The sequence below is a fragment of the Vulpes lagopus genome, chromosome 12 (genome assembly GCF_018345385.1).
Source record: "Vulpes lagopus strain Blue_001 chromosome 12, ASM1834538v1, whole genome shotgun sequence".
NCBI lineage: Eukaryota > Metazoa > Chordata > Mammalia > Carnivora > Canidae > Vulpes > Vulpes lagopus.
In genome coordinates this window covers 26,637,190-26,658,490 of record NC_054835.1, presented here as the reverse complement: position 1 = coordinate 26,658,490, position 21,301 = coordinate 26,637,190, and the positions used below count along the sequence as shown (strand labels likewise).

At 34.9% G+C, this 21,301-nt stretch overlaps 1 protein-coding gene across 1 annotated transcript in view; it reads left to right on the top strand.

The window, feature by feature from the left end:
• BRIP1 (BRCA1 interacting helicase 1) overlaps nucleotides 1-21,301 on the top strand; it is a 186,060-nt gene that overhangs the window by 16,507 nt on the left and 148,252 nt on the right. The window lies entirely within an intron of this gene.

Here is a 21,301-nt window from a genome sequence, read left to right as displayed (position 1 = left end):
ATTTTTAAAATGCAAGAATTGGACCAGAAAGAAATCTGAAGGATTTTTCCTCCTGTACATTCTAATGTTGTGGACTCTGCTTCCCTATAATTCTTTCAGTGTTCTTAGAGCAGGCACTTCTCAAGGAGCAGTTCCTTTCTAAAAAAAACCGCCTTGGCATTTACATTGATGGTGCAAAACAACAATAGGTAAAATTGTCAGAGCCCATCAAGATAGTGGTACCGGCTTGTTTTAATACTAGTTTTCTTTACCATCATTAATGCACAGTTTAAAAAAGCCGGTTTTACTTAAGAATATCCTTGATGAAGAGGTAAAAATTGCTAATTTTATTAAATTAGTAATAATTTAAGATTTTTAATATTCTGTGTGAAGAAGTGAGTGGTACTCAAAATGTTTTGCATAAAGGAATAGGATGATTGTCTTGAGGAAAAACATTTGTAGGATAGTGTGGATTGTTAGTTGAACTAGCCATTTTTTTTTTCATGGAACATCATTTTTACTTGAAAGACCAACTAACAGATCAACTCTGCTAATTCTTGAAAATAAGCAAAGTAAGCCTGATAAAATTTGAGTGAAAATCAGAATTTTGAAAAAATGTATATGCCACTGTGAGCTTGGCAGTTTTATGATACTTTTACTTACTTTCCTGATAATCATGGTGGTAATATTATAGAATGTGACTTTTGGGTATTGTATAATGAAATGTGCTAACACTTATAAGATCTGTAAAATCAGGGAACCAAATATTTTCTAAATGGCCTATACATGATACTATAAAATAATGCCTGGAAAAGATCCTTTGTAAGTGCCAGATAGACCAGTGGACCTATTTTTTTCCCCTTCCCATCATCCCTAGGCATCCTGAGATTTTTTTTTTTTTCCCCAGTCACTATAGATCAGTTTTCATTTCCATAGTTTTATATAAATGGAATCATGCCTCATTTTTTAAAATTAAATTTAAGATACTGTGAATTTTACCTGTTGGGTGTTGGATGTTGTTATATATATATATATACATTTGAGTTTTGTTCTGAGATGCAGTTAATTGGAATCAGCTTGATCCTTTTGGGTCTGCTTTTAGGACTTGTTAGATGGGACCTGAGTAGAATTTAGTTGTGTGTTACCTCAATAGAGGCTAGCTCCTTTGGAGTCCTCTATCTAATGCTCTGTGAATTGTTAGGTTTTCCAGTCTGGCTGGTCGGAATAGGCACTATTCTGTGCCCTGTGTGAGTGCCTCATCATTTCAAGTGGTTCTTTCCACTATCTTGGATAGTTTTCTCACTTACGTGTACTGATCAATACTCTGCTAAATTTTTGAGAGGTCCCTTTACAGATCTCTGGAATTCATTCTTTGTGTAGCTCTATCTACCTTAGTTTGTTAACCTGAACTTTAGTCTTTCCTGACTTCCTGGACTGAAGAGCAATGTCTCTTCAACACAGGTTTGCTGAGCTTTATCTGGGTTCCCTTCTCCATAGCACAGCCTAGCTCTCTCAAGACAGTAAGCTTAGGCAATCATAGGGCCTATCTCATTTATTTTCTCTCTCAAGGATCACTCTTTTTTTTTTTTTTTTTTAAGATTTTATTTATTTATCCATGAGAGACACAGAGAGAGAGAGAGAGGCAGAGACACAGGCAGAGGGAGAAGCAGGCCCCATGGAGGGAGCCCAACATGGGACTTGATCCCAGGTCTCCACGATCATGCCCTGGGCCAAAGGCAGCGCTAAACTGCTGGGCCACTGGGGCTGCTCTGGATCACTCTTTCTTACCTGATATCCTGTATCTTAAAAACTATTGCTTCAAATATTCTGTCTGTACTTTTAGTTTTTCAGGTGGAGAATGAAAAAACTCATTATGTGACAAATTCCAGAAATCCTTAGGTGGCTTATAAGTCTTTTTATCTATATAGTCATAAGACCTTTATTAACTGTTTTCTTTTGCCCTCTCAGCTCATCCTCCCTCTTTTTTTTTTTTTTTGACCAACTTCTGCTAATTCATCAAAAAGCTTTCTGTGACATCCTTACATTTGAGTTAGATTCTCATCTGAATGTTCCTTGTACTTCCAGATTTTTAATACTTACTATCTTCTCTGCAAGGCTCTAAGTTCCATTAAGGAAACAGCAGGTTCTCTAGTATATTGAGACATCCTTGAAGGCTGTGACTATTTTATTCGTCTTTATGTTCCAAGCACCTAGCTTTGTGGTAGGAGCCTAGTAAAGGCAGAGTGAATGAAAATTATATTCCCTGCCCCCAAAGAATCTTCCTTTAAATTCTTACAAATGCTAAATGGTGGAAAAGTTGTTGGTTATCTTCACAAAAGGCATATAGTTAGAGAAGTCGTCTCAGGAGCTTTTAATATTTAATTGTCAATAATAATATATGCTGTATGTTTGCCTGTCAGTGTTTCCTCCCTCATTTCGTTAACAGTGCCTTATTTTCATAGCTCTTAGTATTTCAATTTACCTACCTGTTTATTATCTATCTGCTCTGTTAGAATATAATGCCAGTCTTTTTCACATGTATCTCTAGTACCTAGAATAGCATATAGTGTTGCCTAATAAATATTTGTTAGTAGACCATAGCATAGGCATATAATATTGTTATTCCCATTTTATAGATAAGGATACTCTGAGGAGTAAGTAAGCTTAATGTCACAAAGCTGGCAAATATTAGAGCTAATTCCTGCCTAAGCAGTATGATGCTCTAATCACTTTATTATACAGTCTCTCTAAAATACCTCTCAAATCCTGAAGTCATCTAAGCCAGATTCTCATACCAACATAAAGGAAAGAAATATAATGTAGAAGCCTCAAGAAGAAAGAAATCAAGCATAGAATAAACTATGATTGATAATAGCTAAAATAAGAGAAGTGGATTTTTTTTTTTAAAAAGTGGAACCCAGATAAAGTTTGATCGTTTTTTTGTTGTTGTTGTTTATTTATTTAGAGAGTGTGTGCCACATGCAAGCTAGTAGATGGGGAAAGCAGTGGAGGTTGGGGAGGTGTGGTCCGGGAGGGAGAGAATCTTAAACAGGCTCCACGCCCGATGTGGAGTCCAAGCTGGAGCTTGACCTCATGACCCTCAGATGATCTGAACCAAAATCAAGAGTCAGACACATAACTGACTAAGCCACCCAGGCATCCCTAGAAAGTGGATTTTATTTATTTTTAATTTTTTTTATTTTTTAGAAAGTGGATTTTAAAATTTTGTTTTGTTTTTATTGGTTAAGAGAATGAACTTGAATCAGATTACCTGGGTTTTAATCACAGCTCTGCTCTTTACTACCTGTGTAACCTTGAAGTTTTTAAACTATTGCTACTTTTTTTTTTTTTTTAATTTTTATTTATTTATGATAGTCACACAGAGAGAGAGAGAGAGAGGCAGAGATACAGGCAGAGGGAGAAGCAGGCTCCGTGCACCGGGAGCCTGACGTGGGATTCGATCCCGGGTCTCCAGGATCGCGCCCTGGGCCAAAGGCAGGCACCAAACCGCTGCACCACCCAGGGATCCCAAACTATTGCTACTTTAATGTCCCCGTTTGTTAAATGGAGATAGTAATAGTACCTATCTCACAGTGCTATTATGAGGATTAAACAGGTTAATATTTATAAAGTGGTTAGAGTATACCTGGCACATATTAGAGCTTATTAAGTGGTAAGTGGTAGTAGAAGTAGCAGCAATAGGGATAGTAGTAGCAGCAAATGGTTATATATTTGTGTGTTGCTAATAAAGATTATATAATATTGATTAATATTACGTATATAGTTATCTTTAAATGCTACTAAAGTACATGATACAGTATTGATTGATAATAATTTTGAGGAATTAGTTTTATAATTAAGTAACAAATTCTTTTAATATTTGTTAAGGATGTCTATAGCTGAACCTGTTTATAGTTTAGACCACTTGTCAGCAGAGTTTCTGGCTAGGTACCTTAATTTTAAGCCAAGTGCTTTGATTTCTCCTCTCTTGGTTATGTGCTATATTAATCATTTAATGTGGTCTTCTTATGGCAAGGTATGATTGTATTTATATGTATATATCCATATCTTTATATTGGTTTTATTTTTTAAACCAGAATTTATAAGTTTTGTTTCCTTGGCTATATGTGGCATAACTATATTGCTGTAGAAATGGAATATTTTTTGTCATACATGGGTGATTTATTATGTATGAGACTAAAGGTTTCTGATGATTTCTCATAAGTTTGAAGATTGTTAAACAAACTAAATTTCTCAATTAAATCTAGTAACTCAAATGATAACATTTCACTAGTGTTAGAACTTTTGTTTATAAGAAGTTAAAAGTGGTATATGCCATACTGATTCAACACATATATAAAGTATATTTATCATCACCAAAGTACTTTTGCAATGACAGAAAGACCATATGGTTGAGCTCTAATACTTGTTCTTTTTTTATAGTTTGTAGTAAAAAACATGTATATATAAAGTAATTTTAGGTACTTGCTGAATGGTTAGGGAAAAACTCACAAATACTTAGGTAAAGGGATCTGTATTTTCAATGTTACTTTTTCTTCCTAACAAAATTAGAATAAGCAGTTAAAATAGAAATATAATCAGTACAAAATATAAAATTGTAATTAATATTTTCATAAATTGTTGGTAAATTTTAGTAAATTGTTAAGAAAACCTGTAGGTTTGTGTGTGGATTTTTTTAAAAAAAGATTTTATTTATTCATTTGAGAGAGAGAGAGAGCAGGAGGAAGGGCAGGGGGAAAAGGGGAAAGAGAATCCCAAGCAGATTCTGAGCTGAGCGTGGAGCCTGATGTGGGATTTGATCTCATGACCCTGCGATATGATGTGAATTGAAACCAAGAGTTGAACACTTACCTGACTGAGCCACTCAGGCACTCTAGTGTAGATTTGTGTGGTTTGCTGTCCTCTTAATTTTAAAAGTGGATGGTAGCATTTTTAGTGTAAATCTCTTGGTTTTTCAAAGAGCCAGGACTGATTCTTTCCATGGATATAAGAAAGAATAATGGAGATATAAGTAGTGATAATTTATTTAAAGAAAGAATTTTTGAGTTTAGAAGTATTTTTTTCTATTAGAACTTACTTTGCTTCTGGTATAACATTTCTTCTCTCATTTTTTTCTTTTGAATAGAGGTATAATTGATATTTTCAGGTATATACATAATGATTTGATATTTGTATACATTTTGAAATGATCACAGTAAGTCTAGTTAACATCTGTCACTTATTATAGTTAGAAAATGTTTTTTCTTGTGATGAGAACTTTCAAGATTTACTTTCTTAGTAACTTTCAAATATAAAATACATGTCAACTATGGTCACCATGCTGTACATTACATCTTCATGACTTATTTTATAACTGGAAGTTTTTGTCTTTCACTTCCTTCACGCATTTCCCCCACCCCACTCCTTGCCTCTGGCAACCACCAGTCTGTTCTCTATGAGCTTTTTTGTGTGTGTGTTTTTGGTTTTTTAGATTTTACAAATAAGCAAGATCATGCTGTATTTGTCTTTCTTTGTCAGACTTATTCACTTAGTATAAGGTCCTTGAAATCGGTCTATCCATGGTATTGCAAATGGCAAGATTTCATTCTTTTTTATGGCTGAATAATATTCCATTATGTATATATACATTTTTTTTATTCATTCATCCATTAATGGATGCTTAGATTATTTCCATATCTCAGCTATTGTTATTTTAATTTATTTTATTTTATTTTTTAGAGAGAGTATGAGTAGGGGGAGGAGCAGAGGGACAACCAGACTCCCCACTGAGCAGGGAGCCTGATGCAAAGCTCCATTCCAGGACCCTCTCAGATCATGACCTAAGCTGAAATCAGATGCTTAACTGACTGAGCCACCCAGGTGTCCTTCTGTATCTCCCCTAAGTAATGCTGCAGTGAACATAGGAGTACATATATCTTTTTTTGAGAGAGAGAGAGAGAGAGAGAGAGAGAGAGAGAGTATGTGCATGCGTGAGCCAGTGGGGAGGGGCAGAGGCAGAGGGAGAGAGAGAATCCTAAGCAGGCTCCATGCTCAGCACAGAGGTCAATATGGGGCTAAGTCTTGTGACCCTGAGATTATGACCTGAGGTGAAATCAAGAGTCAGATGTTTAACCGACTAAGTCACTCAGGCTCCTTCATAAATCCTTTTGAGTTAGTGTTTTTATTTTCTTTGGATCAATGCCCAGACATAGAATTGCTGGATCCTATATGGTGGTTATATTTTTAACTTTTTTAGTAATATCCATACCATTCCATAGTGGCTGCACAAATTTACATTCCCACCAACAGTGAACAAGGGTTCCATTTGCTCTACATCCTCACCAATACTTGTTATTTCTTGTTTTTTTTTTTGTTGTTGTTGTTTTTAAAGATTTCTTTATTTAAGAGATAGAGCACAAGCCGGGGCAGAGGCAGAAGGAGATTCTCACTGGGCAGGGAGCCCGATGCAGGGCTCAATCACAGGATCTCGGGATCATGACTTGAACTGAAGGCAGACATTTAACCATCTGAGCCACCCAGGCACTCCTTCTTTTCCTGTCTTTGATAATAGTCATTCCAACAGGTTGTGAGGTGAGAGCTCATTGTAGTTTTGATTTGCATTTCCCTAAGAATTAAAGACATTGATCTTTTATATACCTGGTGGTCATCTGTATGTCTTTAAAAAAAAAAGTCTATTCAGATCTTCTGCTCATTTTAATTAATTAAGTAAGTAAGTAAGTAGGCTCCATGCCCAGTGTGGGACTTGAACTCATGACCACGGATCAAGAGTTGGATGCTCTGTCAACTGGGCCAGCCAGGTGTCCCTCTTCTGCCCACTTTTAAATTGGATTGGTTGATTTTTCTGCTATTGAGTTATATGAGTTCTTTACATATTTTGGATTTTAGCTCCTTATCAGATATAGGGTTTGCAAATAATTCTCCTGTTCCATAGGTTGGTTTTTTATTTTGCTGATGATACTCTTTACTGTGAGGAAGTCTTTTAGTTTGATATAGTCAAACTTGTTCATTTTTGGTTTGTTGTTTTTGGTGTCATACTCATAAAACATTAGCAAGATCTGACATAGGAGCTTACTTCCTAGGGGTTTTATGATTTCAGATCTTAATGTTCATTTCTTTATATTAAGTTAATTTTGGAGTGGACTATAAGATGATGGTTGATTTTCATTCCTTTTGCAAATAGTTCTCCTTTCCCCATTGTATAATACTTCTTAATCTTTACTGAGTGGCTTATTATAAATCACAAAAATGTTTTCCATAAATTTTGGAATATATGGTTTTATAAAGAAGTGGAAAGAAAATGTGATTTCATAAGATTTAATATTTATTATATAGCAGCTTCTGAAGTTGGTTTATCATCAAAACCTTAGGTAAAGTAATTTTTTAAATACAGTCCATATTTTAAATCTTTCCTTTATTGCCAGATCACATGCCTCACATTTGGTAGATCACATTTTAGTTTAGATAATCTAAACATCTTGAATAAGGTAAATTGAGAGACTTGGGCAAGTAACATTTTTTTCTAGGATCTGTTCCTTCAACTTGCAGGAAAGAGAAGGTGGGACTAGGTTTAATTATATCTTATATCACTTTTAGCTCTAACACTTTTAAATTCTAAGGATGCATCTTCTGTTTTGGTTCATATAAGATGTTATAGGGAAGACAGAATTTATTTTTGGAATAATAGTTACTTGGATTCATAAATTAATGAATTAGTTTTCTTATTCCTACAAAATTATAAATGTTATAGTCTTTCTACATTTAAAATCCATAGTTGTATTATTTAAAAAAAAAAAAAAGGGCAGCCATGGTGGCGCAGCGGTTTGGTGCTGCCTGCAGCCCAGGGTGTGATCCTGGAGACCCGGGATCGAGTCCCATGTCGGGCTCCCTGCATGGAGCCTGCTTCTCCTTCTGCCTGTGTTTCTGCCTCTCTCTGTGTGTCTCTCATGAATAAATAAATAAAATATTAAAAATAAAATAAAATAAACTTTTCTTCATAAAGGAAATGATAAATTAGTGTAATGATTTCTCTTTTCCTCTGAATTCAACATTAAACTTTTAAGTTTTTCTTTATAATTTTCTTGGTTCTCATTAAAATAATATAGTTTTCAGCCTGTCGACTGAATAATTGGATAGTTGTCTTTTACCATCCTATCTCAAGTATCCTTGCAGTCTCTTCAAGTAAGAAAATGGAGTCAATACCTCATCTCTTACATAATTACCTTCCATTGTCCAATGCTTATTCTCTTATATTTTAGATTTTCTTTTTTACTGATAATTCAAATATCAAAGATCTAATAAGGTATTAGTCTCCATGTCAAAATACAGTTAAGAGAAACATTGTTTTTTAATAGTGTTACCATTCTGATTTTACTTTCTTCCACATGCATAATCATTTTCTCTAGAATTTATTTCCATTCTCTTCATTGTTAGTAAATTTTCACAACGGGTGAGGTATTTTTATAGACTCATGCTTATGCTTATACATAATTGTATTTATTAAATGTTAACATTGACTATATATTTTTATAAAAGTAGTTATATTTTTTGATTTAGTACAGCAGTAGCATTCATCACCTTTGCCTGGTGTGTAGAAGAGATGTGGGTCCAGTAGAGTGCGCTGTTGACCTTTGATAAAAGTGTTGATGTTGGGCGAACCTTGGGGTTTCTCCTTTTTCTTCCTCTTACATGCCCGTCTTTTCTTTCTTTTCTCTTTCCCTCTCTCTCTTCTCCTTTCTTCCTCTCCCTCCCATCAATATTTAAGGTGTTCTCTACGATCTCAAGAGAAAATTACCAGTTTTCTCTCACGTTATTTTACAAGTCATTTTCTCATAGTTTATTTTTTTATTTTTATTTTTTAAAGAGCCTTTATTCATGAGAGACAGAGAAAGAGAGGCAGAGACATAGGCAGAGGGAGAAGCAGTCTCCCTGTGGGGAGCCTGATGCACTTGATTCCAGGACCCTGGGATCATGCCCTGAGCCACTGAGCCACCAAGGTGCCCCCATTTTCTCATAGTTTAATTTACTCTTATTTAATATTACTGCTTATATAGTGATATGATACTTACTATGTGCCAGAAACTCTTCCAAACATTCTAGGAACATAATTCACCTGGTAAATACATGTTTTTATGAGTTAATATATATTGCAAGTTCTTTTAACTTTTCTTTGGATTTCACAATTTTCAAAATAAAATGAAATTTAACTCAATCCTGATGTTAGCCCTTTGAGAAAGGTATTATTATTTTCCCCAATGACATGTGGAAATTAAGGCATGAGAATTAAGTAGCTTGTTCATGTCACAAAGCTGAGGCTAGTTTAAAACCCAGGCAGTCTGGCTCTAGAATTGATTCTCTCAATCACCTTACCATTCTGCCTGTGAATAAACTCTTTCAAATGAACTTGGATGAAAGTTTTTTGTACTGTTGTTACAGGACATGTTGTATTCAGAACCATATAGATAATTAAGATTAGTTCCTCTTTAGTCTTTTAACACCCTGTTCTTTTCTTTACAATGCCTACCAAAATTTATAATCATATAGATATTTGTAGGTTTAACTGTTTTGTTTGCCTCTTTGTCAGGCTGTCCACCAGGACAAGTGTTATGTCTCTCTTGTCACTTTTTTAATAACCAGCATCTGGCTCAGGACCTGCACCTAGTAGGTACTGACATATTTGCTTAATAAATGAAAAAATGGCCAAAGTTGAGGAAATGCACGATTTACTATTGTAGTTTACGACTTTTACTCAGATTCATATACTAAAAGAGGTGTAATAGTACTGTTAAATAGAAGAGACTTAAATCAGGTTTTAAAATTTTTTTTCCTTTTGCAGTATATTTTGATAGTAGCTTTTTATGTAGTGGTAAACAGAATAAAACAAACTGTAGGAGGTAAGAGGTAAATTGGTGCTTAGTATAAACAAAAGATTAAAAGCATCTTTTGATTTGTTTAGCTGTTTCAGGAATAAGTTGTTAAATAATATGACGAACTAATCGAAGTATAATTTTTTCAAGGCAGCAACATTTTTGAAGCCTATTATGTGCCAGACACTTAAAAACAATAACCTATATTTCTTGAAGGGTTAATAATAATGATATGAGGGGCAGCCCGGGTGGCTCAGCGGTTTAGCACCTGCCTTCAGCCCAGGGCATGATCCTGGAGTCCTGGGATTGAGTCCTATGTCGGGCTCCCTGCATGAAGCCTGCCTCTGCCTGTGTCTCTGCCCCTCTCTCTCTCTCTCTCTCTCTCTCTCTCATGAATAAATAAATAAAATCTTTAAAAAAATGATATGATGATAGCTTTTGGGAATATTACTTGTGCTAGGCAATTTGTATGTTCTCTTACTTAATCCTTAAATCAGCACTGTGAAGAAAACCAAGTGGACATTAGATTCATTTTACAGATAAGAAAATTGAAGTCCAATGATACTAGGTTATTTGACTATGATCATACTACAAGTAAATCGTGGAACCATTATTTGAGCCTAGCTCTAAAATTGAGTGCATATAGATTCATGGATTATAAATGTGGAGAAAGGAGAGAAAAGGAATGGCTGGGAAATCTTTTTCTTGTTGCCAGATGAGGAAAAAAACCAAATCATTGTGCAAGAGAAAATAGACTTTATTATTCAGTATGTCTGGCATTAAATAACTACTTTTGTTTTATTTTTTTTTATTTTACTTATTTTTAAATATTTATTTATTTATTATAAAATTTATTTATTTATTGATGAGAGACACAGAGAGAGATAGAGAGAGAGGCAGAGACACAGGCAGAGGGAGAAGCAGGCTCCATGCAGGGAGCCTGACATGGGACTCGATCCCAGGTCTCCAGGATCATGCCCTGGGCTGAAGGCGGCGCTAAACTGCTGAGCCACTGGGGCTGCCCTTATTTTTTTTAATATCTACTTTTAAACAATCTATAGTTGGGGAAAGATTAAATTATCTTGCATGTTTTGTGTATTTTATTTACTAAAGAGTTTTAAACTAAAACTTAAAAATAATGAGTAATATACAGTGTTTGAAAAACCTTTAATAGTGTTATAAACCAGTACAAAGTAAAAATTAAAATATTCTCCCTTAGAACATTATTCCCACCCTCCCTTTCTGCTTTCCAGAAGTAAACAAGATGAACACTTCCATAAGAATCTTTCTGGATCCTTTTGTATAAATTTACAATAGATATTTTTCATTGTTCCATATAGTTAAATATATTTTTTAAAAATATTAAAACCTGGGGATGCCTGGGTGGCTCAGTGGTTTAGCTCCTGCCTTTGGTCCAGGGCATGAACATGGAGTCCTGGGATCGAGTCCCACATCGGGCTCCTTGCACGGAGCCTGCTTCTCCCTCTGCCTGTGTGTCTCTGCCTCTCTCTCTGTGTCTCTCATGAATAAATAAATAAAATCTTTAAAATATTTAAACCTTTTATTTATAGGATTAATTTTAGTTTGTGTATGAGTTCAGGCTCTAATTGTATGCTTTTCCAAGTAGATAATCAGTTGCCCCAATGTCAATTAAAGAATAATTTTTCTTGATTTGAATTTTGCCATTATCATACACTAAATTCCTATATATTTTTGAATTGGTTCCTAGACTGTTTATCACTTTAAATTTTTATTATTTTCTTTTTTTTTTTTTAATTTTTATTATTTTCAAAGTATATATGTATATAGTCCTAGTCAAAGAGTTCTACACACCTTTGAACGAAAGTAAACTTTTGTCCTACTTCCATTCTCCAATTCCTATTATCTGAAGTCAATAATTTTTAATTATTTTACTTATTTTAGTATTTATTTACTTATTTATTTTTTAAAGATTTTATTTATTTATTCATGAAAGACACAGAAAGAGAGGCAGAGCAGAGCCTGATACTGGCCTTGATCCCACGACCCCAAGGTCAAAACTTGAGCTGAAATCAACTGACTGAGCCACTTAGGCTGCCCTCACATTGAGTTTTTTTGAATACAAAGGCATTATCTATTTCTTGGTGAAAATTTGGAAAATACCAAAATGTGTACTTAAGTTATAAACATTGATCTTTAATTCAGCTGTTTCCATAGTATCAACACTGTTATTTTGCTTGTGCTATCTGTTTTTACCACTCACACCCACACCCATACACACAATTAGTTACCCATTACTGTGTAACAAACCAACCATTTATTTAGTTTACTATTATGGGGATCAGCAGTTTAGGCTGGGCTCAGCTGGGCATTTCTTCTGCTGATCTCAGCTGGGGCATCCATGCATTTATGGTCAGCTGTAGGTCAGCTACAGGTCAGCAAAGCAGCTGTTTCAGGGGCTTGGTTGGCAATTAGCTGGGACTGGTGGGTATCCCTCATCTAATCCTGAGTTATATATATATATATATTATATATAATGTAATGTATAATGGCCCCAGGGTTCCAGTAGCAGAAAGAAAGCAAAGCCCAATATGCAAGTATCTTTTGAGCTTCTGATTGTGTCACATTTGCTAATGTCTTAGTCACCAGAGCAAGTCACATGGCCAAACCCAGATTCAGATGGTAGAGTTCGCTTCTTGGTGGGAAGACCTACAAAGTGACCGTTCAAAGGGGCTTACATATAGAGATAGGAAGAATTTGTGGCCATTTTTGTTATATAACATATACATATATGTATTATGCATATACTTCATTTATAATTTTTGTCACAAAATTCAGATTATAATGTATATAGCTTTTACTTTTCACCTAATATATCATGGTCAGGCATCCCGATACATAAATTTATTTTTTTATTTTTTTTAAGATTTTACTTATTCATTCATGAGAGAGACACAGAGAGGGAGACAGAGACACAGGCAGAGGGAGAAGCAGGCTCCATGCAGGGAGCCCGATGCGGGACTCAATCCTGGGACTCCAGGGATCGTCCTGGGCAGAAGGCAGACACTAAACCAACAAGCCACCCAGGGATCCCCCCCGGTACATACTTTTTTGATGCAGCCTTTTTCTATGCCAGAAGTTGGTAAACTGTAACTCATGTGCTGAATATGGCTTGCTGCTTGTTTTTATATATTTTATATACTTTATAAATTTTAGGGAACATAGTTTACATTAATTTACATATTGTCTGTGGCTGCTTTTTTGCTACAGCATTAGAGTTGGTTAGTTGGGCAGAGATAATAGGGCTTAAAAAAACCTAAGCTAAAAAAAAAAAAAAGCTAAAAAAAAAAAAAAACCTAAGCTATTTACTCTTACCCTTTAAAGATAATTTACTAACCCTTGTCCTATGGTATTTCATTGCTAGGTGAGGCCAGAAGTTAGTGTGAATCTCTTGCTTGCTTTATTTGCAAATTTAACTTAAGGACAGGATAATAGAATGGATTGGTAATTACTTGAATGAGTTTCCTTCAGCTCCAATAATTATGATTTTTTTTTAATGTTTATAGAAAACATAATAGTGACCTCTGTAATGGAAATACAAAGGAAAAATCTCAAATTTTTCAAATATTTTTATCATGTTGAGTGAATTTGATGAATGTTTTAGAAAGATTGGCAGTTATTTTTCTTGATTTGTAGAAATATTTGATGAAATATCTATACCAATCCAGCCAACATGTGTATTTAGTGACAATAGAACCTACAATTGCCCATACAGAAAATTTTCACTCATGTATAGTGGGTATAGAAAGAGAACTACTTTAGAACACTGCTTTGTTAATTGACATATTTTTTGGCCAGTAGATTTATTTGTTTATTTTAGCTTTTTAAGATTTGACATAGCTATAGTATTCTACAAAAATTGGAAGTACAATACAAATACATCTTTTATCCCCCAGCACTATTTGAGAATGAGTTGATGACCTGATACTCCATCACCCTGGAATACTTATATCTCTATTTTCTATAAGCAAACACATTCTTCTATAGAACTATAATAAAACCATAAAAATCAGGAAATTAAAACTGATTCATTTCTATTATCTAGTACTCAGAACCAGGTTAGATTTGTCAGTTTTCTCAATAAAGCTTTTATCGCAGAAGAATCAAATTCAGAATCATGCGATGCTTTTAGTTGTCATTTTGCTGATCTTCAGTCTGGAACAATTCCTTAGTCTTTCCTTGACTTTAATGACCTTGATACTTCAGAAGATTACAGCCTTTTTGAGTATCTCTCAATTTTGGGTTTTAACATAATTAGATTAAGGTTATATATCCTTAGCAAGAATGTCATAGAAGCAGTGCTTCCCATTCTATCATTTTACTATTCTACCATTCCCATTCTACCATTGCATTCTCTGAGGTGGCAAATAGTTTGATTTTGTTTCATTAGTGATTACTTTGATAATTTGATTAATATGGTGATTGCTGGGCATACCTAAAACTTTTTTTCTTTTATAATTACAGAGGACTTTGTAGGGAGGAACTTTGAAACTTAATAGCATTCCTTAGTAAATATTCAATTTATTCTTTTTATATCTTTATGGATTTATGATTTCCCATTTTATTCAGTGGGTGATAATCCATCATATGATTTCTTTAGATGTTCAGGTGGGAGTTTAAGTTGCTGTGTATTTCTGACATGTATCCATTATTCATGGAGCATTTCCTTACTTTCTAGCACAAGATGTTCCAGGCTTGTATTATCTTTTCTCTGCCCAGTCCTGGATTTGGCTATTTTTCCAAGGACCTCTGGTTGCTTTTGGCAAATAATATTTAGAAGCCAAGTTGGGTGTTAGTTTTGTTCATTGCTCTTGGGATTGCTGTTCCAGGCCCTTCAGCAGACAGCTAGGAATTATGTGAGTGTGTGCAAATACACACTCATATGTATTTATATTTATGTTGTTTTCTATCTGTATGTTGAAAATTATATATTCCTATCAATACATCCAATTCCAGTTCAACACCAGAGGGAGGGAGGGAGGGTTCATTCTAAGTTTCTCCCTTTTCATATTTTTTTTTTCCTTTTCATATTTTTAACTGAAAAACCTTGTTCCTAGTTCTTCAAAAAGTTAAAAATAGAATTACCATATGTTCCAATAGTTTCATTTCTTGGTATATATCCAAAAGAATTGAAAGCAGATACAGAGACACATACTTGTACACCAATACTCAAATCAGTATTATTCGTAATAGCCAAATAGTAGAAACAATCTAAATGTCTTATGAAAGATGAATAGATAAACAAATGTAGTATATACATATTATGGCATATTTAGCCTTAAAAAGGAAGAAAATTCTGACTTGTGTTGCCACATTGATGAACCTTGAAGAGATCAGGCTAAGAGAAATAAGCCAGACAAAAAGAACAAATGTATGATTCCACTTTGAATTTTCTTTTCCAGTTATGTGTTTTTATTATAGAAATAGAGTTCATTTTTGTGTATTTACCATGTAACCTGTAACTTTGCTAAATGACTTTTTGGTTCTAGTTGATGTTGGAGTTTTTTGGGACTTCCCAAGTACATAGAATTGTATGTTTACATTCTCTAGTAAACATTTTACTTCTTTTTTAATGTTTGGCTTTTAATATATTTTCTTGCCGTGTTGGGTGAGGATATACAGTACAAGGTTGAATTGGAGTTGTGGGAGGATATTCTTGCCTTGTTCACATCTTGGGGGGAAAGCATTCATTCACTCTTTCATCATTAAATATGACTTTTTAATTGATGTTTTGTATATATATATTTTTCAGGTTAAGAAAGCTTTTCTCTATTCCTGGGTTCTGGAAGTTTTTATAAGGATTGGATGTTGAATTTTCTCTTTTAAATTTTATTGTATCCATTGGTAGGATCATAGGATTTTCCTCCTATATCCTGTTATATGGTGAATTATAATAATTGGGTTCTGGTTGTGGACCCAAACTCACATTCTTGGAGTAAAACCCACTTGGTCATGGAATAAGACCCTTTTTATATGTTGCTAGGTTTGATTTGCTGAATTTGCTAATGCTTTTTTTTTGCATGCAGATACGATCTTGGTCCTTGGTTTTATTTTTTATAATGTCTTTGGTTTTGATATCAGGGTAATTCTAGACTTATAAAATGAATTGAGAAGTATTGGTGTTATTTCTTCCTTAAATTTTTGATAGACTTTACTAGTGAAGCCTTCCAGACCTTGCATCTTATTTTTGGAAACCGTCTCACATGCATATTTAATTCTTGTTAAAATTTTTTATTTTTATTTATTTTTATCTTTAAAAGATTTTATTTATTCATGAGAGGCACAAAGAAAGGCAGAGACCTAGGCAGAAGGAGAGGATGTGGGACTTGATCCCAGGATCACGACCTGAGCCAAAGGCAGACATTCAATCCCTGAGCACCCAGGTGCCCCTAAAGTTTTTTAATTTAAAAAAATATGTATTTATTTTTAGGGCACCGGAGGCTCAAGTCAGTCTAAATAAACATATTAAATAGGTGTTTTTTCCACAGATATATTTCTCTTATTGATTCTAATTTAATATTATAGAGAACATATTCTTTCCTTTTTAAGATTTTATTTATTTGAGAGAGAGCGGAGTGAGAGAGAGAGAGCTTGAGCAGGGGTAAGGGGTAGAGGGAGAGGGACAAGCAGACTCCCCCACCTAGCAGGGAGCCTAACGTGGGGCTTGATCTTAGGGCCATGAGATCATGAACTGAGCCAAAGGCAGATGCTTAACCAACTGAGCACCCAGGCATCCCATTAGAGAACATATTCTATATGATTGCAGTTCTTTTAGATTTAATGATCTGTTGGTAAATGCTTTGAGTTCTTGGCGAGACTTTGTATTCATTTATAGACTACTGCTCACTTACTTAGTGTAGCAGTCTATAAATGTCAGTTAGGTTAATTTGTCTGATAATATTATTTATGTCTTTGTATTCTTACTGATTTTGAGGGGGTCTATACATTAGAGTGCTGAAGGCCTTAGAATTGTGGATTTACTGCTGCTTTCAATTCTATCAATTTTTAAATCTTAGATTTTTACATTTTGTTTTTAGTGATATATACATTTAAGATTATATCTTCCTGATAAGTTTACCCATCTGTCATTAGGAAAGCCTGTTCTGAAATCTACTTTGTTTAATATTAATATAGCCACTCTAGCTTTTTATGCTTAGTGTTTGCATAGTGTTTTCATTCTTCTACTTTTAACCATCTATGTTTTTATGTTTAAAATGGATTTTCTATACATAATTGAATCTTACCTTTTTTTTTTTCCAATTGTGACTGCCTCTGCCTTTTAATTGGAATCTTTACACATTTACATTTAATGTAATCATCAGTGTGGTTGTTGTATGTTTTCTATTTGCCTCCTCTGTTTTTTATTCTCCTTTCCTTTTCTGCTTTCTTTTTGATTAATTGAACATGTTTTAGGATTTTCTCTGCCATTGGTTTCTTAATTATATCTGTTTTGGGGTTATTCTAAGATTTATAATTTACATCTTAAATTTATCATTGTACTTTAAAATTTTTACTTCACATTTAATGTTTAAGAACCTTCTACCACCATACTTTCATTTCCATCTTCATCTTTTGTGCTACTTCTGTTATATATTTTACTTGAACCACACAGTATTTTATTACTTTTTTCAATCATCAGTTAGGATTTTTAAATATTTATTTATTTTAGGGAGAGAGAGAACGAGAGTGTGTGCACAGGCAGGGTCGGGGGACAGAGGGAGAGAAAAAGAGAATTTAAAGCAGACTTCATGTTGAGCGCAGAACCTGATAGGGGGCTGGATTTCACAACCCTGATATTATAACCTTAGCTGAAACGAAGAGTCAGATGCTTAACTGACTATGCCACCCCGGCATCTCCAGTTATATTTTTTACATTTTAATTTTCTTATTGAGATTTTATTTTTATAGAGCGGTTTAAGGATCACAGCAAAATTTAAGAGAAAGTACAGTGATTTCCCATATATGTCTTGATGGTGCCAACATGCATAGCCACCCTGTTATAAACATCTCTCACCAGAATGGTACATATATTACAATTGATGAACCTATATCAACACATCCTAATCACCCAAAGTCCATGGTTTATATTACAGTTCACTCTTGCTGTTGTATATTCAATGGGCTTGGCAAATGTATAATAACATGTATCCCATCATTATGATGTCATATTGAGTATTTTTACTCCTTAACAGTTTTTTGTGCTCTACCTATTCATCACCTCCTACCTCCTCCCCCAAATCCCTGGCTACCACTTATCTTTTTACTGTCTTCATAGTTTTACCTTTCCCAGAATGTGTTATATATATAATTGAAGTCATATGGTATGTAACCTCTCTTTGGCTTCTTAGTAATATTTTTTTAAAGATTTTTATTTAATTTTGAGAGAGAAGAGGGGGGCAGGGAGAGGGAGAAGCAGACTTCCCACGGAGCAAGGAGCCCGATGGGGGACTTGATCCCAGGACCCCAGGTACACAAACTGATCTGAAGGCAGATGCTTAACCGACTGGGCTACCCAGGCACCCAGTAATATGTTTTTAAGGTTCCTCTGTATTTTTTTTTCAAGATTTTATTTATTTATTCATGAGAGACACAGAGAGGCTGAGACACAGGCAGAGGGAGAAGCAGGCTCCATGCAAGGAGCCCGATGCAGAACTCGATCCTGGGTCCCGAGGATCACACCCTGGGCCGCAGGCGGCGCTAAACCGCTGCGTCACCGGGGCTGCCCTCCTCTGTATTTTTTCATGGCTTGATAGCTTATTTCTTTTTAGTGCTGAATAATCATCTACTGTCTGGATGTACCACACGTTGCTTATTCACTCCCTTGCTGAAGGATAACTTGGTTGCTTCGAAGTTTCATATGAATTAAGTGGCTGTAAACATCTTTGTGCAGGTTTTTATGTGGACATGTTTTCAGCTTCTTCAGGTAAATACCAGGAAGTATGACTGCTGGATCTTATGGTAAAAGTATATTTAGTTTTGTAAGAAATTGCCAAATTGTCTTCTATTATGGCTATCCATTTCATATTTCACCAGCAATAAATAAGAATACTTGTTGCTCCATGTTCTTGTCAGCATCCAGTGTTGTCAGAGTTCTGGATATGGCCATTCTAATTATGTATATAGTAGTATCTCATTTTAATTTGCATTTTCCTGATTTATGATGTCAAACATCTCTTCATATGCTTGTTTTCCATCTGTGTATTTTCTCTGGTGAAGTGTCTAATAAGGTCTAAAGGGATAGGGTGCCTGGGTGACTCAATTGGCTATGAGCCTGCCTTCTCAGGTTGTGATCTCAGAGTCCTGGAATTGAGCCCTGCATCAATCTCTGTGTGGGGAGTGTGCATTTCCCTCTCCCACTGCCCCTCCTCCCTGCTTGTTCTGTCTCTCTCTCTAAAATAAATAAAATCTTTTTAAATACAGTTTTAAAAAACTCTTTTTTTAATTGGGTTGTTTGCCTTTTTCTTCTTAAATTTTAAGAGTTCATTGTATATTTTGGATAATAGTTGTTTATCACATATATCTTTTGCAAATATTTCTCCTAGTCCAGTTTATCAGTTATTTCTCTCATGGATTGTGCTGTTGGTGTGTATCTAAAGCCATACCCAAGAGATTGACAGAGGGGATCATAAAACTATGTTTTGTACAAGAAACTCAATTTAAATATACTTATACTTAAATATAAATATACAGACTAAAAGTAAATGGATAGGGGGATCCCTGGGTGGCTCAGTGGTTTAGTGCCTGCCTTTGGCCCAGGGTGTGATCCTGGAGTTCCGGGATCGAGTCCCACATCAGGCTCCCTGCATGGAGCCTGCTTCTCCCTCTGCCTGTGTCTCTGCCTCTCTCTCTCTCTCTCAGTCTGTGTCTCTCATGAATAAATAAATGAAATATTTAAAAATAAATAAATATAAGTAAATGGATAGAGGAAAATATGCCATGCTAACAACTAATCAAAAGTAAGCGGGAGTAGTTGTATTAATTTCAGACAAAGGAAACTTTAAAGAAAGGAAAGTTATCAGAGATAAAGAAGGGCATTGCATAATGATAAAGAGACTAGTTCTCCAACAAGAAGTAATAGTAGTTAGTGTGTATGTGCCTAACAACAGTGCATCAAACTATATGAGGTAAAATCTAATAGAACTGCAAGGAGAAATAGTGAATAATAGAGTTGGAGACCCTTCTCTCTGATAGTTTCTCTACTCAGTATTTATTTTCCTTTATGTGTATTTTTAAAAAACCTTTTGTAAAAGTGATATTTGTTCATTATAAACAATTCAAGAAACAACAGAAAGTATAAAGAAGCAAGGAAAAAAATCAGACTGCCATTATCAAAGTCTAGTTGTTAATTAATAATATTTCTTCTGTTACTGTCTTTTCTTTTTTGTAATTTACTATTTTAATGTAATGTTTACAGAAGAAGACATTTCATTCATCAAGTTTTTTCAGCTATGTCAGCTTTTTATTGATTATGGCTTTTGCCATAGAGTTCTTTTTGTTTTAGGCTATTAATTTCTAACATTAAATATTTCTAGATGAAGTTTTGCCAGTCACAGTTTTTTTTTTAAATTTTTATTTATTTATGATAGTCAGAGAGAGAGAGAGGCAGAGACATAGGCAGAGGGAGAAGCCGGCTCCATGCACCGGGAACCCGATGTGGGACTCGATCCTGGGTCTCCAGGATCGCGCCCTGGGCCAAAGGCAGGTGCTAAACCGCTGTGCCACCCAGGGATCCCTACGTTTTTGTTTTTGTTTTTGTTTTTTTAAAGATTTTATTTATTTTTTCATGAGAGACAGCGTGCGCCAGAGACACAGGCAGAGGGAGAAGCAGGCTCCATGCAGGGAGCCCGACGTGAGAGAGAGAGAGCCAGAGAGAGAGAGAGAGAGTGAGAGAGAGAGGGAGAGAGAGCGCTAGAGACACAGGCAGAGGGAGAAGCAGGCCCCATGCAGGGAGTCCTACGTGGGACTCTATCCCGGGTCTCCAGGATCAGGCCCTGGGCTGAAGGTGGCACTAAACCGCTGAGCCACCCGGGCTGCCTTTTTTTTTTTTTTTTTTTTTTTTAAGATTTTATTTATTTATTCATGAGGGACACACACACACACACACACACACAGAGATTCAGAGACGCAGGCAGAGGGAGTACCAGTCACAGTTTTGTTAAATAATTGGTTCTTAAGTTATAGTCAGTAGTAAGTTTTATTTTGTGCAGTTTTAGCCAGTGTGAGAGTTTTGCTATTGCTGATTATTTCTACTACTAATGTTCATTAAGTCTTCATTCTCTGTTAAGAATGAAATGGCTACTTCTCTATACATTGTTTCAACATTATAGGGAGTAGATATGTCTGTAGTGCCAGAGGAAGCCAATTTGGTATTTTAATTTTTTTAATTTATATTTTATTTA